The 15,883-nt window shown below is 38.5% G+C and overlaps 1 protein-coding gene and 1 pseudogene across 1 annotated transcript in view; one reads left to right on the top strand and one right to left on the bottom strand.

The window, feature by feature from the left end:
• Positions 1-15,883, top strand: part of ZSWIM5 (zinc finger SWIM-type containing 5) — a 260,586-nt gene that overhangs the window by 23,370 nt on the left and 221,333 nt on the right. The gene's annotated exons all lie outside the window — the stretch shown is intronic.
• The window catches only part of LOC136130456 (ubiquitin-conjugating enzyme E2 K pseudogene), a 154,650-nt pseudogene continuing 147,813 nt past the window's right edge, over positions 9,047-15,883 (bottom strand).

Raw genomic sequence — 15,883 nt, 5'->3', positions numbered from 1 at the left:
GTGCTGCAAACTACAGAGCCCATGCTCTCTGGAACCCGTGTGCTGCAACTACAGAGCCCACGCACCCTGGAGCCTGCACGCCACAAGTAGAGAAGAAAACCTGCACGCCACAGCTAGAGAGAAGCCTGCGTACCACAACGAAGAGCCCTCACGCCGCAAGGAAAGATCCCATATGCCTCAACGAAGATCCCCCGTGCCGCAACTAAGACCCGACACAGCCAAAAATAAATTAAATAAATAAATAAATAATAAATCTTAAAAAATAAAAAAGAAACTCTATACCCTTTAATAGCACTACCCAATCCTATCATCCCCTCTAACCCTAAGCAACCACTAATTTCTGTCTCTATGCCTATTCTGGACATTTCAAATAAATGGAATCATATAACATGTAATCTTTTGTGACTGGCTTCTTTCACTTAGCATAATTTTTCAAGGTTCATCTGTGTTGTTGCACACATCAGTACTCCATTCCTTGTTGTGGCTGAATACTACTCCATTGTATGTATATACTACATTTTGTTTATCCATTCCTTAGTTGTTGGACTTTTGTGTAGTTTCCCTTTTGGTTAAGGATAATGCTGTGATGAACATTCATGTACAAACTTTTGTGTGGACATATGTTTTCATTTCTTTTGGGAATAGAATTGCTGGGTCATATGATAACTCTATGTTTAACTTTTTGAGGAACTGCCAAACTGTTTTCCAAAGTGGCTACACCATTTTATAATCCCCCCAGCAATGTATAAGGATTTCAATTTCTCTGCGTGCTTGCCAACAATTGTTATTATCTATCTTTTTTATTATTGCCATCCTAGTGGGAGTAAAGAAGTATTTCATTATGGTTGATTTTGATTTGCAATTCTCTGATGACTAATGATATTGAGCATCTTTTCATGTGCTTATTGGTCATTTATATATCTTCTTTGGAGAAATGACTATTCATATCCTTTGCCCATTTTTAAGTTGGGCTGTCTTTTATTGCTGAGCTGTAAGTGTTCTTTATTTATTCTAGATAGTAGTCTCTTATCACGTTTATGATTTGCAAACATATTCTTACACTTTGTGGACTGTCTTTTCACTTTATCGGTCATATCCTTTGAAGCACAAAAGTTTTTAGTTTTGATGAAGTATGGTTTATTTTTTTCTTTGTTGCTTGTTTTCTTGATAACATTTCTAAGGAAACATTGCCTAGCACAACAACATGAAGATTTACTCCTATGTTTTCTTCTATGAGTTTTATAGTTTTAGCTCTTCTACTTCTATGTTCCATTTTGAGTTGATTTTTGTATATGGTATCAGAAATGTCTTCAACTTCATTCTTTTGCATGTCACTATCCAGTTGTCCCAGCATAATTTGTTTAAATGACTATTCTTTCCCCAGTGAATAGTCTTGGCACTCTTGTTGCAAGTTAATTGAAAATTAATTAAATTTATTTCTGGACTCTCAGTTCTGTTCCATCGATCTATATGTGTGTCCTTATGTCAATATCACACTATTTTGGTTTGTATTGCTCTGTAGTAAGTTTTGAAATCGGAAAGTGTGAAATTGGAAAGTGTGAGTTTTGAACTTTGTTCTTTTATTTCTTTCTTTTCCCAGCTTTACTGAGATAATTGACATATAACATTATACAAGTTTAAGGTATATAATGTGATGATTTGATACATGTATATATTGTGAAGTGTTTACCACAGTAAGGTTAGTTAACACATCCTTCACCTCACATAATTACCATTTTGTTGCTTTTATGGTGAGAACGTTAAAGCCCTTTCTCACAGCAACTTTCTTTCTTTTTTTTACATCTTTATTGGAGTATAATTGCTTTACGATGATGTGTTAGTTTCTGCTTTATAACAAAGTGAATCAGCTATACATACACATATATCCCCATATCCCCTCCCTCTTGCGTTTCCCTCTCACCCTCCCTATCCCACCACTCCAGGTGGTCACAAAGCACCGAGCTGATCTCCCTGTGCCATGTGGCTGCTTCCCACTAGCTATCTATTTTACATTTGGTAGTGTATATATGTCCATGCAACTCTCTCACTTTGTCCCAGCTTACCCTTCCCCCTCCCTGTGTCCTCAAGTCCATTCTCTACGTCTGTGTAGAGAATGTCCTGCCCCTAGGTTCCTCATGTCCTTTTTTTCTCTTTCTGACTTACTTCACTCTGTATGACAGACTCTAGGTCCATCCACCTCACTATAAATAACTCAATTTTGTTTCTTTTTATGGCTGAGTAATATTCTATTGTACATATGTGCCACATCTTCTTTATCCATTCGTCTGTTGATGGACAATTAGGTTGCTTCCATGTCCTGGCTATTGTAAATGGAGCTGCAATGAACATTGTGGTACGTGCAACTTTCAAGTATATAGTACAGTATTGTTAACTATAGTCATCATGCTGCACATTAGATTCCTGGAACTTACTCACCTTATAACTGAAAGTTGGACTAACATATCCCCTTTTCCCCCACCACTCAGCCCTTGGCAACCACCATTCTATTCTCTGTTTCTATGAGTTTGATGTTTTTAGATTCCACATATAAATGAGATCATACAGTATTGGTCTTTTTCTGTCTGACTTATTTCACTTAGCATAATGCCCTCAAGGTCCATCCATGTTGTCACAAATGGCAGGATTTCCTTCTTTTTTATGACTGAATAATACACATACACATACACACACACACACACACACACACACACACACACACGCACACACACCCCACATTTTCCTTATCTGTTCATCCCTTGATGGACACTTAGGTTGTTACCATGTCTTGGCTATTATAAATAATGCTACAGTAAACATGGGAGTGCTGATATCTCTTCGAGATAGTGATTTCACTCCTTTAAATATGTACCCAGAAGTGGGATTGCTGGATCATATGGTAGTTCAGATTTTAATTTTTTGAGGAACTTTCATATTGTTTTCCCATAGTGGCTATACCAGTTTACATTCCTGCCAACAGTGCACCATGGTTCCCTTTTCTCCACATCCTGGACAGCATTTGTTATCTCTTTTTTTGATAATAGCCATTCTAACAGGTGGGAGGTGATATCTCATTGTGGTTTTGATTTGCATTTCCCTGATGACATTGAATGCCTTTTCATGTACTTGTTGGCCATTTATATGTCTTCTTTAGAAAAATGTTTATTCGAGTCCTCCACCCATTTTTTAATCAGACTGTTTGTATTGAGTTGTATTAGTTCCTTAAACATTTTGGATATTAACCCCTTATCCAATATATGGTTTACAAATATTTTCTCCCATTCCATAGTTTTCCTTTTCATTTTGTTGATTATTTCTTTAGCTGTACAGAAGGTTTTTAGTTTGGTGTAGTCCCACTTGTTTATTTTTGCTTTTGTTGCTTGTGCTTTTGGTGTCATATCCAAAAAATCATTGCCAAGACTCAGGTCAAGGAGCCTTTCCTCTATATTTTCTTCTAGGAGTTTTACAGTTTTAGGTCTTAAGTTTAATTCTTTTTTTTTTAATTAAAAAAAATTTATTTATTTATTTATTTTTGGCTGCGATGGGTCTTCATTGCTGTGCGTGGGCTTTCTCTAGTTGCAGCAAGCAGGGGCTACTCTTTGTTGTGGTGTGCTGGCTTCTCATTGTAGTGGCTCCTTTTGTTGCAGAGCACGGGCTCTAGGCATGCAGGCTTCAGTAGTTGTGGCACGTGGGCTCAGTAGTTGTGGCTCCCAGGCTCTAGAGCACAGGCTCAGTAGTTGTGGCGCACAGGTTTAGTTGCTCTGCGGCATGTGGGATCTTCCTGGACCAGGGCTCGAACCCGTGTCCCCTGCATTGGCAGGCGATTCTTAAGTTTAATTCTTTTTGAGTTAATTTTTGTGAGTGGTATAAGATAGGGGTTCAGTTTTTCTTTTGCATGTGGATATCCAGTTTTCCCAACACCATTTATTGAAGAAACTATCAGTAAATATAAACGATTTTTCCCATTGAGTTTTCTTGGCTCCCTTGTCAGAGATCAATATTAGTTGACCATATATGCATGGGTTTTTGATTTTCTGGGCTTTTGATTTCCATTGGTCTGTAGGTCTGTTTTTATACCACTACCATATTGTTTTGATTACTATTGTTCTTCTTTTTCAAGATTGTTTTGGCTATTCTGGTTCCCTTGAGTTTCTGTACGAATTTTAGGATCAGCTTGTCAATTTTTGCAAAAAAGCCAGCTGTGATTTTGATAGGGATTGCATTGAATTTGTAGGTTAATTTGTACAAATCAGTATCGCCATTTGTATTAGTTTTCTATTGCTGCTGTAACAAGCACCACGAACTTGGTGGCTTAAAACAACACATATTTAATATCTTATAGTTCTGGTAGTCAGAAATCTGAAATGGGTCTTTCTGGGCAAAACTCAAGTTGTTGGCAGAGCTTTGTTCCATCTGGAGGTTCTAGGGGAAAATCTCTTTCCATGCTTTTTTCCAGCTTCTAGAAGCCACATCTACATTTTGTGTCTCATGGCTCCTTCCTCCATTTTCATAGCCTATCACTCCAACCTCTGCTTCCATTGTCACATTTTCTCTCTCTGACTTTAAGCCCCTTGCCTCCCTCTATTTTTAAAAATTAATTAATTAATTAATTTTTGGCTGCGTTGGGTCTTTGTTGCTGCATGTGGGCTTTGTCTAGTTGCGGTGAGCGGGGATACTCTTCATTGCAGTGTGCATGCTTCTCATTGTGGTGGCTTCTCTTGTCGCAGAGCACAGGCTCCAGGGCCTGCGGGCTTCAGTAGTTGCAGCCAGTGGGCTCAGTATTTGTGGCTCATGGGCTCTAGGGCATGCGGGCTTCAGTAGTTATGGCACACGGGCTCAGTAGTTGCGGCTTACCGGCTCTAGAGAGCAGGCTCAGTAGTTGTGATGCATGGGCTTAGTTGCTCCCTGGCATGTGGGATCTTGCTGGACCAGGGCTCAAACCTGTGTCCCCTGCATTGACAGGCGGATTCTTAACCACTGCTCCACCAGGTCCCCTTGCCTCCCTCTTATAAAGGACCCTGTGATTACATTGGGCTCATTCATATAATCCAGGGAATCTCTATATCGCAAGAACCTTGATTTAATTACATCTGCAAAGTCTCTTTTGCCAAGTTCAGAGAATCAGGACGAGGACTTTCTTTTGGGGGGGGCATTATTTTGTCTATCATACCATTTTAACAATATCTTGGGGTATTTTCCTATTTATTACATCCTCTTTAATTTCTTTCAACAATATTTTGTAGTTTTCTAAGTACAAATTCTCTACTTGCTTGGTTGATACTCCTAAGTATTCATTTATATACTGTCATAAATGGAATTGTTTTCTGAATTTCATTTCCAGACAGTTCATTTCTACTGTATTTAAATACAATTGATTTTCACATATTGATCTTGTACCTCTTTGTTGAGCTCATTTATCAGTTCTGTCAATAGAGATAATTTTTCTTCTTCCTTTCCAATCTGGAACCTGTGGTCCTTATTTTTGCAAGTCACAAAACTCAGTGTTGTTTGTGCCATAGAATGTACTGGACTAAGGGAGATTTCCTGCTTTTCATTGAACTTGGAAAGGCTTTTTAATGTGCTATTAAATTATGTTATTAGAGAATGCAATCATAGGGAAGCAAGAGTGAAAGTAAAGGGAGTGAGATAGGAAATGAGGGAGAAGTAATATAAAGGTGTGTATAGAGCCGGTTACCATTTGGTATCAAGTGGCAACTGATTGCTCAATCTCCCTGAATTGCCTTATAGAAAAGGGGTGGAGAATATCCTCTGGCTCCCATTTTGCATTTAACAAGTTCAGAACTGGGAAATATTTTGCTATTAAAGGTATATTTTGCATATTCTTCTCTAACTTTAACCATTATTTGATGAGAAAAAGGGATTGGCCATAGTTCATAGCCTTGTTATAATCTGTGACAACACTTAATGGCTGGAAGCATAAAATAAAGTAAGAACAAAGATTAAGTACATTTAAGAAAAATGCTTTTTTCTTTTTCGGTATCATATTCTTTTTTCTTTCCTATTATTTTTCTGTACTATTTATTTTCTATTTTCAAGATAGGTTTTGGGAGCATAAGGAGTTGTAGTATAGCAAAATAGCTAATTGTAAGATATAATAAAATACTTGCTCTTCCTCTTTCCTCTTCTCTCTAGTCTCTGAACCCTTAACCTTTTCTCTCTTCTGCCTTACTTTCCTGAAAAATTCAGTCCAAACCTTCGTGAAGCAAGAGAGGAAAGGAAGTTAGACAAGGAAAGAGGGAACGAAGCAGCACCAAGTGGCAGCAGCCTAAAAGGGAGTGTTAGAGGCCAGCAACTTAGATGTTCCATAGATTATTTGGGAATCCAAAAATGTCAGACTCATAGAACCGGAGAGTAGAATGGTGGTTGCCAGGGGCTAGAGAGTGAGGGAGCAGGGAGATGTTGGTCAAGGGGTACAAACTTTCAGTTGTAAGATGAATAAGTTTTAAGGATCTAATATATAGCATAATGATTATAGTTAATAATACTGTATTGTATACTGGAATTTGCTAAGAGAGTAGATCTTAAGTGTCCTTACCATACATACACATACACACACAGACACAAATGGTACTATGTGAAGTGATGGATATGTTAATTAACTTGATTGTGGTAAGCATTTCACGATGTATATGTATATTAGATCATCACATTGTATAACTTAAAAAATCATGTTGTACAACCTAAATATATACAATTTTTATTTGTCAATTATACTTCAATGAAGTTGGAAAAAAATTAGAAAATATTCCCCCTTCCAAAAAATTATTTGAATTGTACTTGCACCTATTTTGCAAGTTTGAGATTATTTCAAAATAAAAGGAATATATAACGATATTTAATCTCATATGAACTTTATTTAATAATGAGTGCTTCCATATTACCTATTTACTTTGAGCTGTTTAAGAGAATATTTTTTGTTTCTTAGCTTAACATTAAAGTTAAAGTTATTTGGATAATTGAGTCATTTTTAATATTTTAGTTTTTTTTGAAGACCACAGAAAAAAGCAATTGCCTTTTTTTCTATGTTTGGGAAATAAATCTACCTGTAGAAAAATAGGAAAAAAACAAAAACAACCAACCAGAACAGCAGAAGGTGACAGTAGGAAATGTACCAGAAAAAGAAAGAGATTATCACATTAAATGTAAATGAGGTAAATTTTTGAAATGAAAAAGTGTACTTTTCAGTTTCCTGGGCATTGGGGATGTTGAATTGTAGTTAGATGCATAAACCCTGAGGGGCTAATATGCATAAAAGTCATAGGCAAGGTATAGCTGCCTCCAAGAGCAAAGTATATAATGCTTGACCCTTAGTAACTTCTCAGTTCTTTCTCTCTCATTTGTCAAACTACAGGACAATTAAATATACCCTGATAATATAGGCAAATAGTAAACTGGGTAGAGGTGTTTGATATTTAAAATAATCCAAATATTACTAATATTACCAAGCCACCTGCCACTAAAAAAAAAAAATAATTCTAACCGACAATGGAACAAAACTGTCCACATTTTCACACAATTCCACCCTTCAAAAATATAAAGAAAACTACATGGTTTTAGCTATTTAATATAAATAAGAAAAATCTTGTTTCCTTTGGCATCTTTAGAAAGTAACTAAACTACAACAAAAGGAGGTGATTGTATAAAGAAATTTATACTGAAGCAAGCATATAGGGGAAAAACCCAGCAACTTGTGTTTAGTATGCAATAAAATCAACTACAAGAGTTTATTATTCGTTAGGAAAGCCTTACAAGTTTTTGGAAGAACCGCCACATCTTAACATTACAGTATATTTAATAATGGTTCTTTTATTGCTTCTAAGATTATTGAGAAGTCAAATGAAGTTATGCTGAATTTATGGTTCAAAACTATTTTCCAAACACTTCACTATTATAATTTAGGATAAGTAACGCTTGAAGAAAGCAAGCCTTTTATAATATGACTTTCAATATACAGCCTTACTTTAATTCATTCTGATTCCATTACATTTTTGTTATTTTTCCATTGGCCCTGAATATTTAATAAGAACTGTGTTTCTATGTATAGAACAGCCTACACAAATCCATTTCACCCTTCATAAAATGGTCACATTAGTGTTTGAGCTTGCAAAACTAATAATTTTCAAACTTTTGAACTTAGAATGAAATGTTTAGAAAGTCTGACTATGTACAAGAGAAGGTAAAGTTTTCAATTCTCATATTATCAGAAACATCATAAAGAAAGCTAGATTTATAACGCACTTCTATTCCTATGTGCATTTGAAGTATGTAGAGTAAAATACCAACACGGCTTTCATGTGTCAATAGGGGGAAATGCAAGCAAGAGTGACTTTTAAAGGATCCAGGGGGCTTCCCTGGTGGCGCAGTGGTTGTGGGTCTGCCTGCCGATGCAGGGGACACGGGTTCGTGCCCCGGTCCGGGAAGATCCCACATGCCGTGGAGCGGCTGGGCCTGTGAGCCATGGCTGCTGGGCCTGCGTGTCCGGAGCCTGTGCTCCGCAACGGGAGAGGCCACAACAGTGAGAGGCCCGCGTACCGCAAAAAAAAAACAAAAAAAAAACCCTGCAAACAGTTGTACCTAAGAAGTTAGGTACAAGCATGCAAATAAATTCACAGCCACAGAGGATCCATGTTAAAAACAATTAAGGTAGCTGTGATGCAACACCAATAATTTGAATGGCTCTGACACACTCAAAATATTATCTTATTCAACGAAATCCTGAAGCAAACTCTTGCTAGTCTTGGTACACTGCTAAACACTAAAGTAATATGTTCTTTCCATGGTTTTACCTTAGCTCAAAGAATTTTTACACTATTAAATAAGAAAAAAAGTATTTCCCCTTTTTAAATTTACAGACGTTTAATTAGCTTTATTTACAGATCAGGGATTTTTTTCAGTCTCCAGTGGTGCCTAGGAAACATCATTAGGCAAGAATGCCAGTTTAAAAGAAATCTATGCAGAATCCTAAAAATAACAGATGTTGATGCTCCTCAAGAAGGGGCAAGCTTGACTATATCAGCAGCTCTATGTCTCAGTTACTACTCAGAAGCAATTCTGTTGCAGTCTCTACATCTCGTGATTCTGAAGACAAGGCCACTATTACCGCATTCCTATCAAAGCCCATAGCACATAGATTTTCTGTTTTTTTGGTGTATTCTGGACTAGAAACTGGTGCTCCAGCATACACATGTGCCCAAAGTCGAGGTGTCTATTTGAACATTTCGGAATTTTGTTTGTACTGATTTGCTACTACTGCATCTTGTGGATCATCTGGTTCTGCAGCTGCAGTAGTGCTTGCAATGACAATAATACCGTGCGGAGAGTCATTGCTGCTGCCCATTGATCTTTCAGGATATCGAAACAAATAGCCCCTGTGATGGAACCAATATTAGGATGCCATATTTTAGTGATAAACCGGATCTTAGGGGGATTAAATGGATATGTTTCAGGTATTTTAATCTCTAGTTGATATCTTCCTCCTTCATATGGTGTGTCTGGAGGTCCTGCTATTTCTCCTCTTAATTCTGTAAAATTCTCATCTACAAGATCTACTTTAATTTGATTTTTGCTCGTAAAGATCCTGATTTGATTAAAAGGATGTTAATATCAACAGCTCTCTGTGGTTGATGAGAGACTGTTGCCTAATTTGTCATCTTTGTACATTTCTTCTCAATTCTTGTAGAAGAGCAAGGGGATAGGATTAGGACTGCCTCTGTTCCTGACAAATATTAATAGACTGTAAGCTCTTATCCCCATAATCATACCCTTGATTTTGTCGTCACCTAAACCTGCACCTTCTCCAAACTCCAATTTTCTCAGATTTCCAACCTCCATGGATTAAATAAATTCCCTTTGGTACTCCAAACCCAGTTATTAGCTGGCTTCATCAAAACCAATATTTTAGTTTTATTTTATGTTCATTTAAAGGTTAAATTATCAATAGTACAAACATGTATAACTCATCATTTATTTTATTTATTAATTTTAAAAAATTTATTTATTTATTTGGTTGTGCTGGGTCTTAGTTGTGGCTCACCAGCTCCCTTGATGGCAGCATGTGGGTTCCTTAGTTGTGGCAGGTGGTCTCCTTAGTTGTGGCTCACAGGCTCCGTAGTTGTGGTATGCATGTAGGATCTAGTTCCCTGACCAGGGATCGAACCCGGGCCCCCTCCATTGGGAGCACAGAGTCTTAACCACTGTGCCACCAGGGAAATCCCTCATCATCATTTATTTTAAATGATACTTGGTTATTATTCAAATGATAAGCTAAAGTTTTGAGTTTTTAAAAAATTATGTCTTTCTTGGTTGTATAAACTTATAGTCTTATGATTTTTAAAGCTTTGTAAATATTGTTAATTAGTATACCAATAATATATAACTTATTTTGCGTAACAGTGGCAACAATAATAGTAATAGCTAATACATATATAGTGAACATTTACTATGCTAGCTTTGTGCTAAGTGTTTAACATGTTTTAACTTATTTCATTCTTACAATAATCTTTTAGAGGTGTGTATTTTATTCCAATTTTACGGATGAAGACGTGATTCCCACATAAGAATCTGTCCAAGGTCACACAACTAGTTAAGTGGCAGAGCTGAGGTTACAACCAAGGCAGTCTGGTACCTGTGTCCAAAATCTTAATCATTATGCTATATTCAATTATGCATAGTGAAAAATAAAATGAATAACTTAAGTCCAAAATAGTGATTGAGAAGGGCAAAACAAATCAATTAAGTGAAAACATTATATACTGAAATTATTTTTCCTTTCCTGTCCATAAATAAGAAAATTCAGACATAGATTTTATATATAGACTATGACAAATCTTTATTGCTTTTAATAACACCCATTCTTGCCTTATACATTATATCACATCTTTAATGCATAGACTTAAAAAAAAAACTAGCTGCTGCTGTACTAGAACAATACATCTATTGTTGAGCCTAGTATATTAAATTAATATATCATGGATCTATTATATATTCCTTTTTTGTTTTTAATTTATTTTTTCCATATTGGGTCTTTGTTGCTGTGCGAGGGCCTTCTCTAGTTGCAGCGAGCAGGGGCTACCCTTCACTGCGGTGCATGTGCTTCTCACTGCAGCGCATGTGCTTCTCACTGCAGCGGCCTCTCCCATTGCGGATCATAGGCTCCAGGCACGCAGGCCTCAGTAGTTGCGGCACACAGGCCCAGCAGCTGTGACTCGCGCTCTCTAGAGTGCAGGCTGAGTAGTTGTGGCGCATGGGCTTCATTGCTCCGTGTCATGTGGGATCTTCCCGGATCAGGGCTTGAACCCATGTCCACTGCATTGGCAGGCGGATTCTTTTTTCTTTTTCTTTTTTTTTTTTTTGCAGTATGCGGGCCTCTCACTGCTGTGGCCTCTCCCGTTGCGGAGCCCAGGCTCCGGACACACAGGCTCAGCGGCCATGGCTCACGGGCCCAGCCGCTCCGCGGCATGTGGGATCTTCCCAGACCGGGGCACGAACCCGTGTCCCCTGCATCGGCAGGCGGACTCTAAACCACTGCGCCACCAGGGAAGCCCGGCAGGCGGATTCTTAACCACTGCCCCACCAGGGAAGTCCCTCATTTTTTAAAAAAAATTTATTTATTTATTTGACTGCCCTGGGTCTTAGTTGCGGCACACGGGAATTTTGTTGCCATGTGCAGGATCTTTTTAGTTGCAACATGTGGGATCTAGTTCCTTGACCAGGGATTGAACCCGGTCCCCTGCATTGGGAGCTCAGAGTCTTAGCCACCTGACCACCAGGGAAGTCCCCCTATTATGTATTCTTACAAGATTAACTTTTTCTCCAGTAGTATAAAATGGTTGAAATTAGTGATAGTTATTTTTATTTATTTTTTTGCGGTACACGGGCCTCTCACTGTTGTGGCCTCTCCCGTTGCGGAGCACAGCCTCCGGACGCGCAGGCTCAGCGGCCATGGCTCATGGGCCCAGCCACTCCGTGGCATGTGGGATCTTACCGGAACGGGGCACGAACCCGTGTCGCCTGCATTGGCAGGCGGACTCTCAACCACTGCGCCACCAGGGAAGCCCTATAGTTATAATTTAAATGAAGGAACTAATTCACTTTGCAGTACAGATAGAAAAACAGGGCTTCCCTGGTGGCGCATGGTTAAGAATCCTCCTGCCAGTTCAGGGTGCACAGGTTCGAGCTCTGGTCTGGGAAGATCCCACATGCCGCGGAGCAACTAAGCCCGTGCACCACAACTACTGAGCCTGCGCTCTAGGGCCCGTGAGCAGCATATACTGAGCCCACGTGCTGCAACTACTGAAGCCCACGTGCCTAGAGCCCGTGCTTGGCAACAAGAGAAGCCACTGCAATGAGAAGCCCATGCACCACAGCAAAGAGTAGACTCTGCTCGCCGCAACTAGAGAAAGCCCGTGCGCAGCAATGAAGACCCAATACAGCCAAAATAAATAAATAAATTTAAAAAGAAAGAAAGAAAAACAGGTGACTTCATAAATGGGGAATATATTGTTGATTTTCTTCACCTTATTTTTAATTGTCTTTATGGTTTACCAGTAGCAATTTAGTGAGTTTCAGTTTTCATTACATTATGGAATTTGTTAGAAAGCAGTAGAAGGAAGAAAAGAGGCCGAACATTTAGAAGTGTTACTGATGAGTGGTTTATAAAACTCATTTTAAGAGTGATTTACGGGAATTCCCTGGCAGTCCAGTGGTTAGGACTCTGTGCTTTCATTGCCAGGGCCTGGGTTCGATCCCTGGTTGGGGAACTAAGATCCTGCAAGCTTCACGGCCCAGCCAAAAAAAAAGAGTGATTTATATGATGGTTGTAATCTAAATATGCAGTTCATTTGCTCTGCTCCAAACCCTGTGATCCTAGAGGTTCTGGGAAGATCATAAGGACATGCTGTGGGAGAAAAAAGTGTGCAACAGTCTTTGTAGCTCCTTTTATGGCAGAATATTTTCTCCCAGAGTTCAGTTGCAGGAGGTAATATATCTGAAGTGCTTGTTGAAGTATAAAGTTCTGTATTGATATTAGTTGTGACTTGTCTAAGGTCGTGTGTGGTATATTTGCTACAGAACTGTAAGTTAGAAATTTTTTCAGTTGTCTGCAAAGTAAAATATATCATATTTTTAAAGAACATATTCATTTTAGCTCACTCCACTAAGAATATATTTGTAGTACTAATTTGGCACTGGGTTCTTCAGTTATTATAATGTTGCTTTTAATGAACATATATGGTATTTATTACAGCTGAGGTTGGCATTTTATCTCCTTTTTTGGGCAGATTAATTTTTTTGAGAGGAAAGTACAACTATTAATATTCACTCAACAAGTATGGTCAAAATAAAGTATAGCGTAGCCCCCAAACAGAATCCTGTTTGTTCATTTTTACAACCCTTTGGGTTACATTTTGGATTTAGCATTGAATGCATCATCTTTCCTTTAATTTGAACGTTACATCTGTGTACACACCTGTAAGCATTCTTATAATATGAAAAGCTGTCCCCCTGCATTTATGGATATTATGAATTTGGGCAGATTTTAAAAAGAATTTTAAGGCTGAAAAATTCATATAATGAAATTTATGTTTCTTTAAAGCAGCAGGTGAGTGTAAAAGGTAAACGCTTACTTGAACAGCCTCATTTAAATATCTTTTACCTTTTTTGTGTTATAAAAACAACTGTAATTCCTAATTTGTAAAAATTTTCTTAAAATAATTTGCTAAGGGCTTCCCTGGTGGCGCAGTGGTTGAGAATCTGCCCGCCAACGAAGGGGACACGGGTTCGAGACCTGGTCTGGGAAGATCCCACATGCCACGGGGCAGCTGGGCCCTTGAGCCACAACTGCTGAGCCTGCGCGTCCGGAGCCTGTGCTCCGCAACAAGAGAGGCCGTGACAGTGAGAGGCCCGCGCACCGCCATGAAGAGCGGCCCCCGCTCGCCGCAACTAGAGAAAGCCCTCGCACAGAAACGAAGACCCAGCACAGCAAAGATAAATTATAAATAAATAAATAAATTTATTTATAAAAAAAAAAAAATAAATAATTTGCTAAGCAGTTGGTTAAATTTCTTTGAAAGTATATTTGTTGAATTATTCATAATTAACTAAAACTGGTTACAGTGATATAATGTTCCATACAGCATATGATATTCCTCACCATTTTTCTTGATAGTATTGGTTAATGTTCACTCTCAGGAAGCCCCTTAGATCATGCTTTATCTCCTTTGTACTTTTGTGATCCTTATGGGGTTATGGAATATAACAATATGACCTTCTATCTTATAAAAATAGACTGAACTATTTCTGGAAGAAGTGTAATAGTCAGCAGAGCTGCAGCAAGAGAGGCTTTCACAGGGTTGATAGGCTGTGAAACTGTTGAATGGACTTTGGTTTCAAAGACATCTGTTTTAAATTAATCTTGGTCAGATACATGCCATTGTAGACAATTCAAATGCAATTGACGTTCTGACCTTAGAACAAAGAAATACCATACAATACTTTTTTTCAGTATAAAATTAATTTTTTTGAGTCTTAGTTGCTGTGGTATAGTACTGGAGCTCACTGAAAAGACAATGGAGGAAGGTATTTGACATTTTATTGATTTTTTTAAGGAAAGCTTGATTTTAGGGAATTGAAAATGTGTATGGAGGAACGTAGGCCATTCTGGAAGCCAACATGTAGAAGTTGTTCCATTGGCAGCATTTTTCAATAACTGATATAGCAGTTTTAATTGTTTGAATAAATCCTTGTGTTGAAATTTCTTAGTTCTACACAATGTTCTTTGTTGGGTTTTTTTTGGCTGCACTGGGTCTTCATTACTGCACTCGGACTTTGTCTAGCTGCGGTGAGTGGGGGCTACTCTTCATTGCAGTGCGCAGGCTTCTCATCGTGGTGGCTTTTCTTGTTGCTGAGCACAGGCTCTAGGCACGTGGGCTTCAGTAGTTGCAACCCATGGGCTCAGTAGTTTTGGCTCACAGACTCTAGAGTGCAGTCTCAGTAGTTGTGGCGCATGGGCTTAGTTGCTCCGCGGCATGTGGGATCTTCCCGGACCTGGGCTTGAACCTGTGTTCCCTGCATTGGCAGGCGGATTCTTTTATTTTTTTTAACATCTTTATTGGAGTATAATTGCTTTACAATGGTGTGTAAGTTTCTGCTTTATAACAAACTGAATCAGCCATACATATACATATATCCCCATATCTCCTCCCCCTTGCGTCTCCCTTCCATCCTCCCTATCCTACCCCTCTAGGTGGTCACAAAGCACTGAGCTGATCTCCCTGTGCTATGCAGGTGCTTCCCACTAGCTATTTTACATTTGGTAGTGTATATATGTCCATGTCACTCTCTTACTTCGTCCCAGCTTACCCTTCCCCCTCCCGTTGTCCTCAAGTTCATTCTCTACGTCTGAGTCTTTATTCCCTTCTTGCCCCTAGGTCCCTCATGACCCTTTTTTTATTTTTTTAGATTCCATATATATGTGTTAGCATATGATGTTCTTTCTTTCTGACCTCACTCTATATGACAGACTCTAGGTCCATCCACCTCACTAAGATAACACAATTTCGAGTCTTTTTGTGGCTGAGTAATATTCCATTGTATATATGTGCCACATCTTTTTTTGGGGGTGGGTGCATGTATCTTTTATTTTTTTATTTTAATTTAATTTTATTTTTAAACATCTTTAATGCAGTATAATTGCTTTTCAATGGTGTGTTAGTTTCTGCTTTACAACAAAGTGAATCAGTTATACATATACATATGTCCCCATATCTCCTCCCTCTTGCGTCTCCCTCTCTCCCACCCTCTCTATCCCACCGCTCTAGGTGGTCACAAAGCACCGAACTGATCTCCCTTTGCTATACGGCTGCTTCCC

This window comes from Phocoena phocoena, chromosome 1 (genome assembly GCF_963924675.1).
Source record: "Phocoena phocoena chromosome 1, mPhoPho1.1, whole genome shotgun sequence".
NCBI lineage: Eukaryota > Metazoa > Chordata > Mammalia > Artiodactyla > Phocoenidae > Phocoena > Phocoena phocoena.
Note: the sequence above shows the minus strand (reverse complement) of the source record. Positions and strands in the feature narration are given on the sequence as shown.